This window comes from Aquarana catesbeiana, linkage group LG08 (genome assembly GCF_042186555.1).
Source record: "Aquarana catesbeiana isolate 2022-GZ linkage group LG08, ASM4218655v1, whole genome shotgun sequence".
In the NCBI taxonomy this organism is placed as follows: domain Eukaryota; kingdom Metazoa; phylum Chordata; class Amphibia; order Anura; family Ranidae; genus Aquarana; species Aquarana catesbeiana.
In genome coordinates this window covers 100,100,482-100,114,840 of record NC_133331.1, presented here as the reverse complement: position 1 = coordinate 100,114,840, position 14,359 = coordinate 100,100,482, and the positions used below count along the sequence as shown (strand labels likewise).

Here is a 14,359-nt window from a genome sequence, read left to right as displayed (position 1 = left end):
TGGCTCGCTTATGCGCAGTGGGTACCCGGCTGCTACCTGGAGTTGTTCTGTACTGAGTGTGTACTGACCATTCCCCAGAAACATAATTTCCTGCTTGTGTGATTGCCTCAATTTTCCCAGAAGTCTGCCCAAGATACAAGTCAGATTTCAGGCGTCCCTTAGAACAAAAATGTCATTTTTGGAGAGATACTTTCAATAGAAGCACATCCAAAAGGGATGTAGGCCCAGCAGATTTCCTCATTAGTGCCCTGCAGCTGCACACCTGACAGTTAATTATGAAACCACTCCCATTAGACCTACTCAGCACAAAGGCACAAACACACATGGATTTCTTCTGAACAACAAAAAAGGTAGGAATCTGCAACAAAGGTTGTTATAATCCTTGCAATGTACATAGATCACCCAGAGGGGTATGTTTTTCTCACTTTAAGTGATTGTATTATGACCAGCAGGGTCAATGTGGTAAAATAAATAAATAATATCATCTCGCTTTTCGATCTCAGATAGTTGGGAAGGAGGTAATCATGCTTGATTTATGCTACGTTTTAGGAATTTTAAGATTACAGGCCCCTACAGTTTTGAGTATTGCATAGGTTTTAATAACATATCCATATCCTGAGGAAGTACAAGTCAAAGCATGCCTTTTAGCTAGAGGCCTGAAGGCTGTCCCTGACTATTCATGCACTTTAGAGTACGTTACATACTTTTATGACGATATATGCCATGTATGTACAGAACAAGGCAGTGATTTGTGACTTGCAAGCAGATGCCAAATGGTTCTTCCCATAAAGCAGTTCAGCCAGAAAGCAACAGGGAAACAGACAGACACGGCAGAAATTTGATGTTCAACATTTTTGCTGCTATTGCTGAGCAACTAGAATGGAAAGGAACACCTCTTGCTTACAGTATGACTCTTAACGTGTTTGTAGATACCTGCATACAACAATCTTCTTGCTAGTCAAAGTAACCTAGCTGCATATCTCAACGGAAAAGTCAGGTCACCAATCTGACTGTGCGGTTTGACAGGGAGTGTAAATTTCAAGACTGAACGGACAAAAATTGATTAAAATCTTTTGGCAGATAAAACCGTTCCGATATCCAAATTTCAGCTATCTATTGTGCAGTTTGCCTGGAGTTTATCATTAAGGATAGATTCTCTAAAAATGTGTAGTGTAATTAAAATAGGCATTGTCCTTAAATGAGGTGCTTAATTTACTAAACACAGTTGATTAACAGTTATTTACTTCCCTTGGGATGAAAGAAAAGATCGCTGGCAATCCAGTGCCTAAAGGGATCCGTAGATGGCTTGAATTTCAGCTGATTCTTGGCAAATTTGCCAAGATTTGCACATTGGGTGACCCTGCGAGCACATCCAACTTGATATAATAAAAACAAAACAAAATTTGACTAAGCCGGGTAGAAAATAATCAGCTGAACAATGACTGTATCCTATCATATACCATACCGGTTTGGCAGTGTATTCAGGGAACTGCATGTGCAATACAATACAGGTTGGAAGAAGAAGGGTTTTCCGGCGCTCAGATTTTGTGATGTCAGGGATGGAATGATGGTTCTAATAGTACATTAATGTTAGAATAAAAAAAGGGGGGGGGGGGTGGGGGAGAAAGAGGAGGCAGCCGTCCTCAGAGGGTGTCCATAGCCTCTGTGAGCATAGCACTGAAAAGGGAGGGGGGGTGTGGAGGCGCCAATTCTGCTGCTTGTCAACCAGGAACCAACATCCCCTGAGGTGAAGGACCGCCAGTGAAGCCTGCACACCAGCACATCCCAGGATAACACAACCCCCGATGGACATCGCCACCCCATCTGAACCGACTTACCAGTAAGTATGTATGTATGAAACAGATCTGCTTTAAAAACTCACACGATAAAACACTAATTGACTATATTAAAATGCCATCTCATCTGTGCTTTGTGAAGCTGAAATTGAGATCTCCCTCCTGTCTCCACCCCCCCCCCCCCCCCAATCATATAGGTTTTAATTGCTTTCTTCAGAACCTTAAAGAATCAAATAGGAAGATTGAGGTTCTCCCCGCCCATACATGGATCGAAAGTCAGCAGAGACCAGCCAAATTTCAAACCATGTATATCTGCTTTTAGGGCTTTTATACCTGGGCCTTTGCAGCTTGAGGAGCAGTAAAAATGCAGCTCAACCTCATGTTCTTACCATCCAACTCCCCTCCCCCAACCTGAAGGGTAAACAAAGCATTAAATGGATAAAAAAAAATCCAATTGGAAGTTCAGTCAAGCAACATATGGGTTTTTAATAGCCTAGCCCCTTTTCCTGGTAATCATACCATGAAGGTCCTCAATCAAGGCACATGTGGTTACAGGGCGACAACACCCTGTCCCAGTCTCTTAGTTGTGCATTGTCACCATTTAAAAATGTAGTTCCAATTAAAGGATAAGTTCACCTTTTGAAACATGTTACATTTCACAATTGTACCGGCCCCCAACCAGATCCCTTGTTTTGGCAGCAAGAGGGGGATCTTCTAGCCCTGGTCACTACCACAATCTAGAGAAAACACGGGAGTGCAGGGCTCCACCCACTCGGCTTCATTATTCATTCACAGTGTTCTGTGAATGGACTACAACTACCAACTGTCAGCTTGTAGTTTTCAATAAACTACCACTGCACTGTTGCGCACTCTGGTAGGTTCGTTGATTTTTCCCATCAGTGTAAAAGTGCCTGCCCCTATGATGTACAGGCAGACAGATTACACTGACAGTCTGCAGGAGACCTGCATGGCATCAGTGAAACTACTGGTGTAGCTCGCTGAGATTCAGAGCCGGGCGTCAGACCAGGCATGTGGGTGGATTTCGACCATGTGGTCACGATCCTTCACGGGCCTGGACTGACTCAGTGACATCAGCCGACAACAGGCTTCAGTCTGCTGAAAACTGGTTTACATGAGTGCAGAACGAACAAGCTTTGGCTGTACTTCTCCTTTAAGACTGCAAGTGGCCATTTCAACACACATTACACAGGCATGGTCCACTCTCCGCCATCAGAAAGCCCATCCTTTCATGCAGCCTTTGTTACAGTGCATGTATGTACAAGGGTCTGCAAAATGCTTCAGCAGATCAACAAAAGGTCAAAAGAAACAATTTTGTTAAAAAGAAAGCTACAATGTGCTTTAGCAAACTAAATGTCATTTGGTTTGGTTGTACATCAACTTTAACAAAACAAAATAAACTATTAAATAATTTTTTTTAAATATCCTGAACACTCCATTAAACTTATGGGAAGTGCACACATGCATTAAAAAATACTAGAAAGATGCCAACACATACAAGACTTTCTTGCAAATCATATCTTTTTATTGGAGAATGCTGAAAATCTATTTCAATAGCCATTTAATGATCTGTGAAAGATCCCTTGGCAGAAAAGGTACTTAATCAGATAAAAAGAAAAAAGGGGGACCATTAATAAAATTAGACCAGTTTCATTACGGCATCAAGAAAGAAAAAAAAGCCAAAACAAAACAGGACAATCCAGCACCCCACCCCTCATTATGTATTGTTTTGTGGTACTGATGAGCTTAGCACAATAAAAGTCTCACAGCCCCTTTGTGTATTGATCATTACTGCAACTGTCTGCATTCAGATGGGAAAAACAAAGTCACAGGGGATCAGGATCTGTAGCGTAACAGTTTGGGTGCAGGACTGAGAACAAGAGAATTGTCTACTGAACTCTGGTGCTGGGATTGAGTGGTTTTAAAAAGGTATGTAGAGATAGGAAAGGTTTTAAATCCAAGGTTAAATTGCCCTCTGTGTCCCCACTGTGTAGATTATAATCAGACCAAATTGAGATAGCTAATCAAGAAAAAAGTCTGGGTGACAACCCCCTCTAAAGGAAACTCCCTTCACTTTGTAGGCATTTCTTTTCACTTCCTGTTGCAGCTTTGGGGCAGGAAGTGAAGGGAAGTTTCCCCAATGAGACAGAAACAAAACCATTAACTGGTAGGGTTTTTTTTAAACCTTCCCTTCTCTACAAAAATGTTTGGGCTATACATGCAGCTTAATTTTACATTTAAAGGGAGGCTTTGTTTTGCTCATGCAGGGTAACGACACAGGTTTACTTAAAGTGGAACTTTGGGCAAAAATATAACATTTGCGAGCAGGACTTTTTTTTTTTTTTTTTTTTTCGGCAAGGTGGTGGGATGAAGTGATTTTTGTGCACATATTCTGGAGTTACCGTACTTAATCCCTGCCTGGTCAATCATGATGGTTGAAGATCTTGAACAAGGAAGAATCTGGCAAGAAGAAGGACATTGGCAAAGGTGCTCATGGACATCACATGACTGGAGCTGAAATTAGTAGAATTTCTCTTTAAATGTTTACCACCCCAATTGCACATACTCACGTTTCCTTTGCTCCTGTGTGTTTGGCTTCCAGGAGTGAATATAGAGTGAAACTCACCCCACCCCCTGTCACATAGGAGGGGGGGGGGGGGAGAAAAAAAAAAAAAAAAAAAAACACACACCACCAAGATCCTCATACTTAGAAGTACTAGGTATTTTTCTTCCATCCTCTTGGATGGAAATTGAGGTGACGGAGCAAAAAGGAAGCTGTGTTTGTGCTTCTTATGGGGCTACCATTAAAGAGAACCTGTCACTGCCTTACATGGAAAAAAAAGGCAAGCTTACTTTTTAAGAATTGTGTTTAGGCTAAGGTAAAGTATCCCTGTCACCAAAGAGTCACTTCCACACACAAGGTTGCCTGTAAAAAAAAAAAAAAAAAAAAAAAAAAAAATATATAATAATAATAATAATAATAATAATACCCATGTGTTAAAAAGCCGTTGCTTCACTGTTCCCCTGCTCAAGGTATTTAACATTTTTGTTGAATTCCTGCTATCCCTGCTGCACACTGTGGTTCCTCCTGATGGCTTGTACACATCCTGTAGCAACGTATTAGATGGTGGGAATGACCAAAACATGCATCGGGGAAGGAGGTAATATACACGCCCAGAGGAGTGTAATGCATGCAGAGGCTGGGGAGCAAGAAGTGGTGGTTTTTCAACACACAAGCTCACTTTAAGCTGAGAGTTAAGGTTAAGTTAAGTTAAAAGGCTGGGCTCACTTCAGAGGATTATAGTTAAAGTTTCAGTTAATGATTGATGACATTTGGGCTTGGGATTACAGATTGGGCAACCAGTTTGATTTGGGGTTTAATTTACAGGTTAGATCTACTTATAAAGATCCTGAGAGGCTGTGCTAAAACTAAAAGGAACATTGTAAAATTATTTTAAACTTTAGTGATAGAAAATTATTTTTTTTGCAGACATTTATCATGAAGTTAAGCAAGCTCCGGAAGGCAGTGGAGAACAGAAAAGCCTGGTGTGCATTGGTCCATGAGATCGTGAAGAGTCAGACACAACTAAAATGACCGAACAACAACCATCATCATTTGCAAAAGTAATTTGTGGCAAATGTTCCCGCACCTGAAAAATACCATTGATAACAAATCAAAGATGTCAAAAATTACTTTAACAGAGATCAGCTTAAAATAAACATTTTTTCCACAGAGAACCAGAACAAAAAAAATAAATTCAATAATATAAAATATGGTTTTCCCGTATGACAAATTACAGACAAGCAGTTTATTTTAAACCTATTAAAAAAAAAAAGTATGGCCAGGTAATCGTTGGCTCCCCGGTGTTTTGTCAGATTAGGTGACCCGTCAGATTTTGTAACGGAAGTGATGTTCTGTCACGGCCATCTTGCTCGTCCACAGTAAGGATACAGTGAGAAGGCGGCAAGCGGACATCTTGTTAAACCCACCGGAGTCTTGCATTTGACATTATTATTTTTAACAGTAAATGTTATTATATAAAAAATTATTTTTAACTGTTTGGATGTTGATTTTTAAAAGCAGCGGCAATCCTGCTGATCTCAGAGTTTGCTAATCTGACAGAACACCGCTGCTTTGAAAATTCAACATCCAATCAGGCTGATTTAAAAATACTGTACTTCACTATATAAGCTTTGCTCACTGTTAAAAATAAGTGTGAAATGCAAGACTCCGGTTGGTGTAACAAGATGTCCGCTTGCCGCTTTCTCACTGTATCCTTACTGTGGACGAGTGCGGGGTGTAGCAAGATGGCTGTGATGGAACATCACTTTCGTTACAAAATCTGACGGGTTGCCTAATCTGATGACACACCAGCAATGTTACACATAAACTTGGAATTACAATAATCAACTTGTAGATCACCTACATTCGCTATTGTGTTAGTTTAGGCACATACAAGCTTTGGAAGTAACCACTATGTCCAAAAGGTAATGTTTCAACTTTCATTGTTACCCTGGGGGGGAATCACAGGTTCATGGAATTCAGACTCTATATGAACATTCAGTAAACACATGGAAATAAGGGACTGCAAATTGCACCAAAACAATTAGCAACATTTATGATTTCTCACTAAAATTGATAATTCAGGTATTCTATGACATGATGGTGAATAAATATTTTTTATGTCTTGCAAAGAGGGTAAAAAAAGTGCTGTTACGCTTGGACTAACACCCAACCCCCCCACCCCCTCCATCTTCCCAAGACAAAACTAGCCAGGACTCAAGGGACAAAACCTCTCTTTGACCTAAATAGCCTAGGAATAACCATAAAATGTTAATTTAACGAAACCTGCAGCAAAGAAAGGTTGTCAGAACTTTGCTGTATGGAGACAAAGACACCCCGAAGAAAGTGCCTATTCTTACCAACTCATTTCTTTCCATTTACACAGAAAAGAAAATCTGTAATAGGCACATCTCCTTTAACTGGGCACCCCTCTCTTTTTGACATTGACAGGACAAGTTCTCCCATCCATACAACTATTTTATAATAAAGTCCAGTACTTGAGCCAGTCACTTTCTACAGCAAGGACCCCAATTATAAGCACATTGCTTCTCATTAAAACAGCACCTTCTTCCACAACGTGCTCCTTTTAACACAGTAATACCCAATGGGCTTTCAAACCTCCACGGAAAAAAAAAAAAAAAAAAACACAACATTTAAAAAAAAGGGGGGAAGGTTTAACCCCTGCTCCATTGCCTTTCGCTAAATCCCTCGAAGGCTATGCTTCTTCATCATCTTTAATTGTGCTTGCAAATCCCATATAGAATTTCCCATTTTAGCTCCAAGGGGACCTGGCCTCCTCCCTCAACACCCCACCATAGATTTATTTCTAAAGCTTTGGAGAGATCACAAAACAGTCCTAATCTGCATTTTAATTGGCATTCCAAGAAGAGGGGGGCAACCCCTTCTTAGTCACTCACTGCTTCCAAATCAAGGAGCTTTTGCATCCCCCATTAAAAGTTACAATGAGACCTGAATGGCACTAGAGACATGACATACAATTTAGCATGTAGGTTCAGAATGCAAAATTTCACACGAACATACAACTGCACTCTGCAGATGCCAACACACAATGTACATTCAGCAGCTACTGCACAATACACGCTTCATACAAAGACATTCTGGTTTTACAGCAAAACACTCTGGTCTCGCACGCTGATAATTGCTTTAATTAGATAGCACTTTTCTGCCCCCCAAACACTTCAGATTGGAGCTTGAAAAGGAGCATTTAGAACCCTGTAGGAATCTGAACACTGAGTATGTTATAAAGCTAAAGGTTTGCAGCAGTTGGCATATGTTACTCAACTCCTGAGGTGCATCATAACGAAGCCATTCCAATGTTTGCCGATTGGACATGCAAAGAAAACCACAGGTTGCCCATCAACTGGTCTAATTTCCCCTTGTCACCATACAGGTTCCTATAGGCATTAGATGACAGTTATCCAATACAACATTTCTGTACCTGGAGAGAGTAATGGAGCTGAATAATCACAACATTGGGCTTGTTCAGAAACACATGGCAAAGAGCAATGCAGTTGTCCAAAGTACAGCAACCTAGGGCCAGCAGAAATCACCTCCACAGTAAATGGACCCCAATTTCTATGGGGTCATTGCACTTTCCATATTTTCCCTGTTCTTTGCACTGTTATACTGAAAAAGCCTGATCATTCTACACCACAGAAACCTTAAATAACCAACATAATGTGGGAGATTTACTAAAACTGGAGCACTCAATCTGGTGCAGCTGCACATGGTAGCCAATCAGCTTCTAACTTCAGCTTGTTCATTGAAGCTTTGACAATAAAACCTAGAAGCCGATTGGTTTCTATGCAGAGCTGCACCAGATTTTAAATTCTCCAGTTTTACTAAAACTCCCCCATAGCTTTTTTTTTTAGCCATGTAATGCCCATAGCTATCCAAAGTTAAAAAAAAAAAAAAAAAAAAACAAAAAAAACTAAAGCACATGAAAAATTGCTAGCAAACAAACTGGTAGCACAGCTGCCAAGATCTCTCAGCATGCTGGAAATGTATGCCATTTCAAAAAACTATTGTGATCAACAATGTAACTTAAAGCCCATCTCTAGGAAAAGGAAAAAAATCCTCCCTTGCAGTGGGTTTGTCCCTACGCTGTATTTTTTTTTTTAGGCTCATTTAGGTCTAGTGGACCAGGAACTGCAGGTTTTACTTGCCTGATCCCCTGCTTCCCCAGCTGCTCATGCTCTACTCTATTCCCCTGCTCTCAGGTTGTGGATAGTCCCTCAGCATTCTTACATCCAATGTTGAGCTATAGGCTCTGCATTACACTTAATGACGTCAGAGGACCTGTGACTGCCGGAGCGTAGGGCAGAAGAGGCTGTAGGGACTGATCTTACATAAAAGTAAAAAGTATAAGTAAAAGTGCTGCTTTTGGTGCCTCTTAGACCTAGACGAGTAATTAACTCTTGCAGTGCAGGGGCTGCCCAACTGCAGGGGAGTATTTTTCCTTTCCCTGGGGTTTAGCTTTCACAGATATCTTTTAACACATGTGATAGACACCTACATCAACCTTTTTAACATGGAGGAACCATTGAAATACCGTTTTGGTACCAGGGAACCCCCTACTGATAATTACTATATCTACAACTCAGTGTACATTAGTGTGATGGTCAGTGGCAAGAATCCCCCTTTTACAGATAGCCAAGATGATCATTGGTTTCAGTGGTTACTCTGAAAGGCAGAAATCTCTCATTGCTCAAGGAACCCCTAGCAACCCCTGGAGGAACCCTGGTTGAAAAAAGCTACTCTACACATTTTCTAAATCAAAAAGAAAACAATCTTAGCCACTACACACACCGCCAATCGCTCTCCATTATCCAAGAACAATTTGTCTGTGTATGCCACCAACAACAACCATGCCATCTACAACCAGCTGAGAAGGACGGGAGCAGTGTTTGATTATACACAAAAAAACGGTTCAATAATATGTCACGATCCCCGATGCCTCTATGACCTTGCTTTCATCCCGTATCAATGCATCCATTGACTGAGTCGCAGGCTGAAGTTTACCTTTGACTGTAAACAGTTAACAGAAGAGTGATTGGTGACTTTCACTGTACCAGAGAGAGAGATCCTTTGTTATAATGAAGAACATAAAAGGCCTCTCAGGGTGAAATATGGGTTTACACTACACAGAGATGTGACATTCCTAGCAGGGTCCAGGCTGGAGTAAAACACAGTCATCCTCCACCAGCTCACCCCCAGACTGTGTAAATCTGTCACTGGTTAAGACAGTTTTATAACCAGTCAGTCTAACCTATTCAGCCCAAGACTTTTCATTTAACTTTGAATTGAAGAATGAAATATATGCAGCTGCCCCAGGGCACTTAACTCTTTAAGCAGAAAAAAAAAAAAAAGCACCATGTTGATGGGAAAGTTGGAACTACTGTGAAATTATAAAGGCAGTTTTAGGAATGTCACAAATACAAAGACAGACAAAATCTGACAACGGTTATAGTTTGTAAAGTGCACCTGAATTTACTTTTAAAAAAACTTTTAAAGTCATATTAAACACAAAAAAGTAACATGTTGCTGGTTACTATTTCTTACATGTGATGGCTGCATTCATTTTATTTACACTTTTATTTCTTTATTTTAACCTGATGATCTGGCCACTAACAAACTTATCGTCTTAGACCGTGTCTCCATTATGGAATTCTGGATGGAGGCACAATGGAGACACCTTTGGACAGCAGCATTGTCAGTCTAGAGAGGGGTGTGTTAGATGTACTAACAGGTTTAGATAGATTTGACTACTGAATTAAAGCCAAACACCAACTAAAACTTTTTAAGCAATTACAGCCACTGTTTTTTCCCCCCCTTACCCTTTTAAGCACCCCTGCCAGTGGTAAATGGTTTGTCTTAACCCTCCTACAGCCACTTTTCCTGGACAGCTTGTTCTGTTAAAGGGAGCTTTTTAAACAAAAATAACACTTATTTTATTACAGGTACTTATATAGTGCCATTACTTTAGGCAGCGCTTTACATATTTATTGTACATTCACATCAGTCCCCGCCCCCAAAGAGCTTACAATCTAAGATTACTAACTCACATTCATACAAACTATGGCCAATTTAGACAGGATCCATTTAACCTACCAGTATGTCTTTGGAGTGTGGAAGGAAGCCTGGGTACTCCTGGTTTCCTCTGGGTACTCCTGAGGAAACCAGGAGTACCCATAGGAAACCCATGCATGCACGGGGAGAACATGCAAACTCCAGGCAGGTAGTGCTGTGGTTGGGATTCAGACCAACAACCCCAGTGCTGCAAGGCAGAAGTGCTAACCAGTTAGCCACTGTGCTACCAGGTGAAAATAAAGGCCACAGTTACAACCTTTTGTACCACCTGCCCCACCCTATTAGATTGTAAGCTCTTCTGAGCAGGGCCCTCTTAATCCTCTGGTATTTTATTGCATTATAACTGTATTGTCTCCCTTTTATATTGTAAAGCACTGCTTAAACTGTTGGCGCTATATAAATCCTGAAGAATAATAATAATAATAATAATAATAATAATAATAATAATAATAATAATAAGGCAAAAAAGCCTAAACAGAAAACAAATGGATGCAGCCACCATATCTAGAAATTGATAAGCTGCAGTAGAATACATTTTGTTTATGGGATTAATACTGCTTAAAGGGTACCTATAGCTCAAACTATTTTAGTAAAGGATAGAAGAGTTATAAACTTTTTTCTTGCCATATCCCACTCTTTTACATCCAAGAAACACAACAAAAAGTAAAAATGTATCTCTCCAAAGTGAGTAAAATCTTCAACAGTTGTCACCAGAACAAGTGTCCCCATTGGAAGATTATCCTTGGTCTGGTGACAACTCCAGAAATTCTCGATTTGCTATCACGTTTCCCTTGACAGTGGTCACCAGGACAGACAGAGAGGGTGGAAACCTGACCAGGTTCTAATCCTGATCTACTCTATCCAAAAACACAAAGAAAAATGTTTAGGTTTAGATACTTTAAAGTCAAACAAACAATGCAGTTATTTCTATCTGACAGCTGAGTCTAGAAGGGATACAACTGTTTAACGTTTTCACTTATTTGCTTCTCCTTAGAACTTTTTCTTTTACTTGTAACAAAAACTTGTTCTCCAGCCTGTCCCATAGGATAAAATAAAGCTTATGCACAAAAGGCAAACCTAGTGAAGCAGGAGATCTAAAGCAGAGTCTTAAAAGAATGACAACATGGGTCCTCCCTCCACTATTGTTCCATTTTTCAGCAATTAAGTCTTCCATCGCCCACGTGAAAACAGTCAGGTTAACATGCCCAGGTAGGTTGACCCAAGTTGTGCTACACCAGATACAAATACCACACCAAACTTTCACCCAGGTCAGGGAAATGTTGGAGCAATGACCAGAAAACCTTCAGAACTACAAGGATTCTGTCATTCCCGACATCGCTAGCAAAACCTGGAGCTCATCGCCCCCCTTTGTCTAATGTTCTCCTCTATTAATATTTCTTCCAAGTGATAACGTGTGTTCCAAGCATGCTAATCCAACGGCAGATTCCAACCTACAAGGACAAATCCCTCTGGAGTGAGCCAGTCCGATGGGCTGGTGAGATCATCAGAATGCTGACCACACACGTTACTACTGGATTGTACAATTCACTAAACTGAAGGCTGCCCATACATTATACAAATTTTCCTTTAGATTTACCAAAGCCATATAATAATAGGAGGTCAAACCTAAACACTTTCAAATTGTATGCAATCGGGCAGGCCCTTGCATTACATAGTTGAAGGTAAATCTAAAAAGGAAATTGAATAAGAACATTGGATAATGTATGTCCAGCTTTAGACAAAAATCGTTTGGGCACACGAGACACAATCCAATCTTCTGTTTGGTGGGCTTGTATGAAAGCATGATTGGAGCGGACAATGTCATTATAGATCATTGAAATTGTACAATTCTATAATGTTCTCTAGGTCGGTCTTTACATTCATATTACAATTAATGGACATGCTGTGGCAGAGATTATGTATTCTATATCATAAGAACACTGGATTGGGGGCTTTAGGAATGTGATGTGTACAGATAGTATTGGGGGCTTAGTGAGTCTGTACAATCAGATTGTGTGTGGAACAAATCATACGATTCAGATATACTAGATAAATGTTGAAGTGTACACTCTAAGAGTGGGGGAATCTTACAATATGTAGGATATAAAAGGGGTACATATGATCAGAACGTATAGTCAGATTGTGTTTATGGGAAATCTTATCTCAGATACAATGAAAGAATATGATCAGAATGTACAATCATATTGGGAAAACGTGAAGTATATGGAATACAGTGGAGTACGATCTCAAGTGATGTCAACTCTCACATACAACTGATGATGAACCACGATGGAATGTGTACGGGGTAATTCGATATTCTCTCAGATACAACTGATGAGTAACATAGGAGCCTACAGAGTGTATGGGGCAATATGTATTACCGGTACTTACATACAACCTACAACAATGTGTACATTCTATTCTCTCTGATACAGCTGACTATCATCTACATATAGGACTGACATACATGATAAGAATGTGTATGGGGCAATCTTATCTTTCAGATACAACTAATAAGTATGATGGTAATGTACAATCAAATGCTGGCCAACCACTATACAATCTGATTTAACTTTACCAAAGCTATGTAAATCAGGTAGTACCCTTGTACTACACAGTTGACAGAAGATCCAAAGGAGATTGAATAGTGTATGGGGATAACCAAATCATTTAAGGGATACAAACCCTGAGCCTATTGGCTAATCTTAAAATTTGTTTTGCTACAACTGTTGGCAATATTCAAAACAGATTATGTGTATGGAGTAAAACGATACAAGCGATAAGGATGAAGGTAATGTACAATCAGACTGTGTGGGGGAATTAAATAAATTGGTACAACTGATAATAAGTATGATGAGAATGTACAATGAGATTGAGTGTATGGGGTGAACATATAATATATGCAAATATTGGGTAGTCGAATAGCTACAACTGATAAGTATGATGGGAATGTACAATTATAATATATGTATGGGGTGATGTTGCAATGTGAATGTACGATCATAGTGAGTGTATGGGGTCAGGGATGATGTGATTGTATAATCAGAGCTTGTACAATCATCTCATCCCTAACCCTCTGCACAATCATAGTGTATGGGGGGGGGGGGGGGGGGGGTTAGGGATGAGATTGTACAATCAGAGATTATTGGGGGGGGTATGAAGAGAATGTCCATGGCAGAGTGACCCCCCCCCCCTCTCACACACACACACACACACACACACACACACACACACACAGAGGGATGAGATCGCTGGAAGCAGCACTATGACGATTACCTGTCAGTGTGCAGAGATCGGACGATGGGGTACAATTGTCAGGTTTGGGGGGGGGTCCCCTCGATGTCAGCCCAGTGGTGTAATCCTCACACAGTGGGGCCCAGCTTCAGCAGAGGGGAGAGATCCCGATCCCTCCATCCATGGTGAGTGTCAGAGCTGCAATCCAAGTATCTACAATCCACAGCGAACGATGTATCATCCCCGGCCGGTGTGCCGTGCAGCCCTCTGATTACAGCGGCCACATAACCCACAGGAGGACAGAGACTTCCCAACGTGTACAGAGAACAGAGGGGAGACCCGCGCAGGTCCTGTGTTTAAGGAGCAATGGAAAGTGGATGAGACTTTCCCCCCCCCCCCCCTCACTGGCAGCCCTTTCCTCCTCCCCAAGACACACCCCCCCTGCCTGAAAGCTGACCTTCTACTCCTCCCCTCCACCAATCCCATCACCCTCCTCCTGCCGGCACCCCTCCCAACCCCTCCCATCCCCTCCCTCCTCCTCTCCTCTGGCACACATCGCTGCACACAGGGATGGTTTGTTTGGATTGGAATTACTATGCTATGTGCGCCTTGGCTCTCTATTTTCCATCTCCTTCTC

At 40.9% G+C, this 14,359-nt stretch overlaps 1 protein-coding gene across 5 annotated transcripts in view; it reads right to left on the bottom strand.

Moving 5' to 3' along the window:
* Window positions 1-14,110, bottom strand: part of FGFR2 (fibroblast growth factor receptor 2) — a 134,149-nt gene extending 120,039 nt beyond the window's left edge. For all 5 annotated transcript variants that reach the window (XM_073596228.1, XM_073596230.1, XM_073596229.1 and 2 more), the window contains exon 1: window positions 13,765-14,110. The gene's annotated coding sequence lies outside the window, so the exon portion shown is untranslated. The remainder of the gene's footprint in view (window positions 1-13,764) is intronic.
* Window positions 14,111-14,359: the final 249 nt, after the last annotated feature.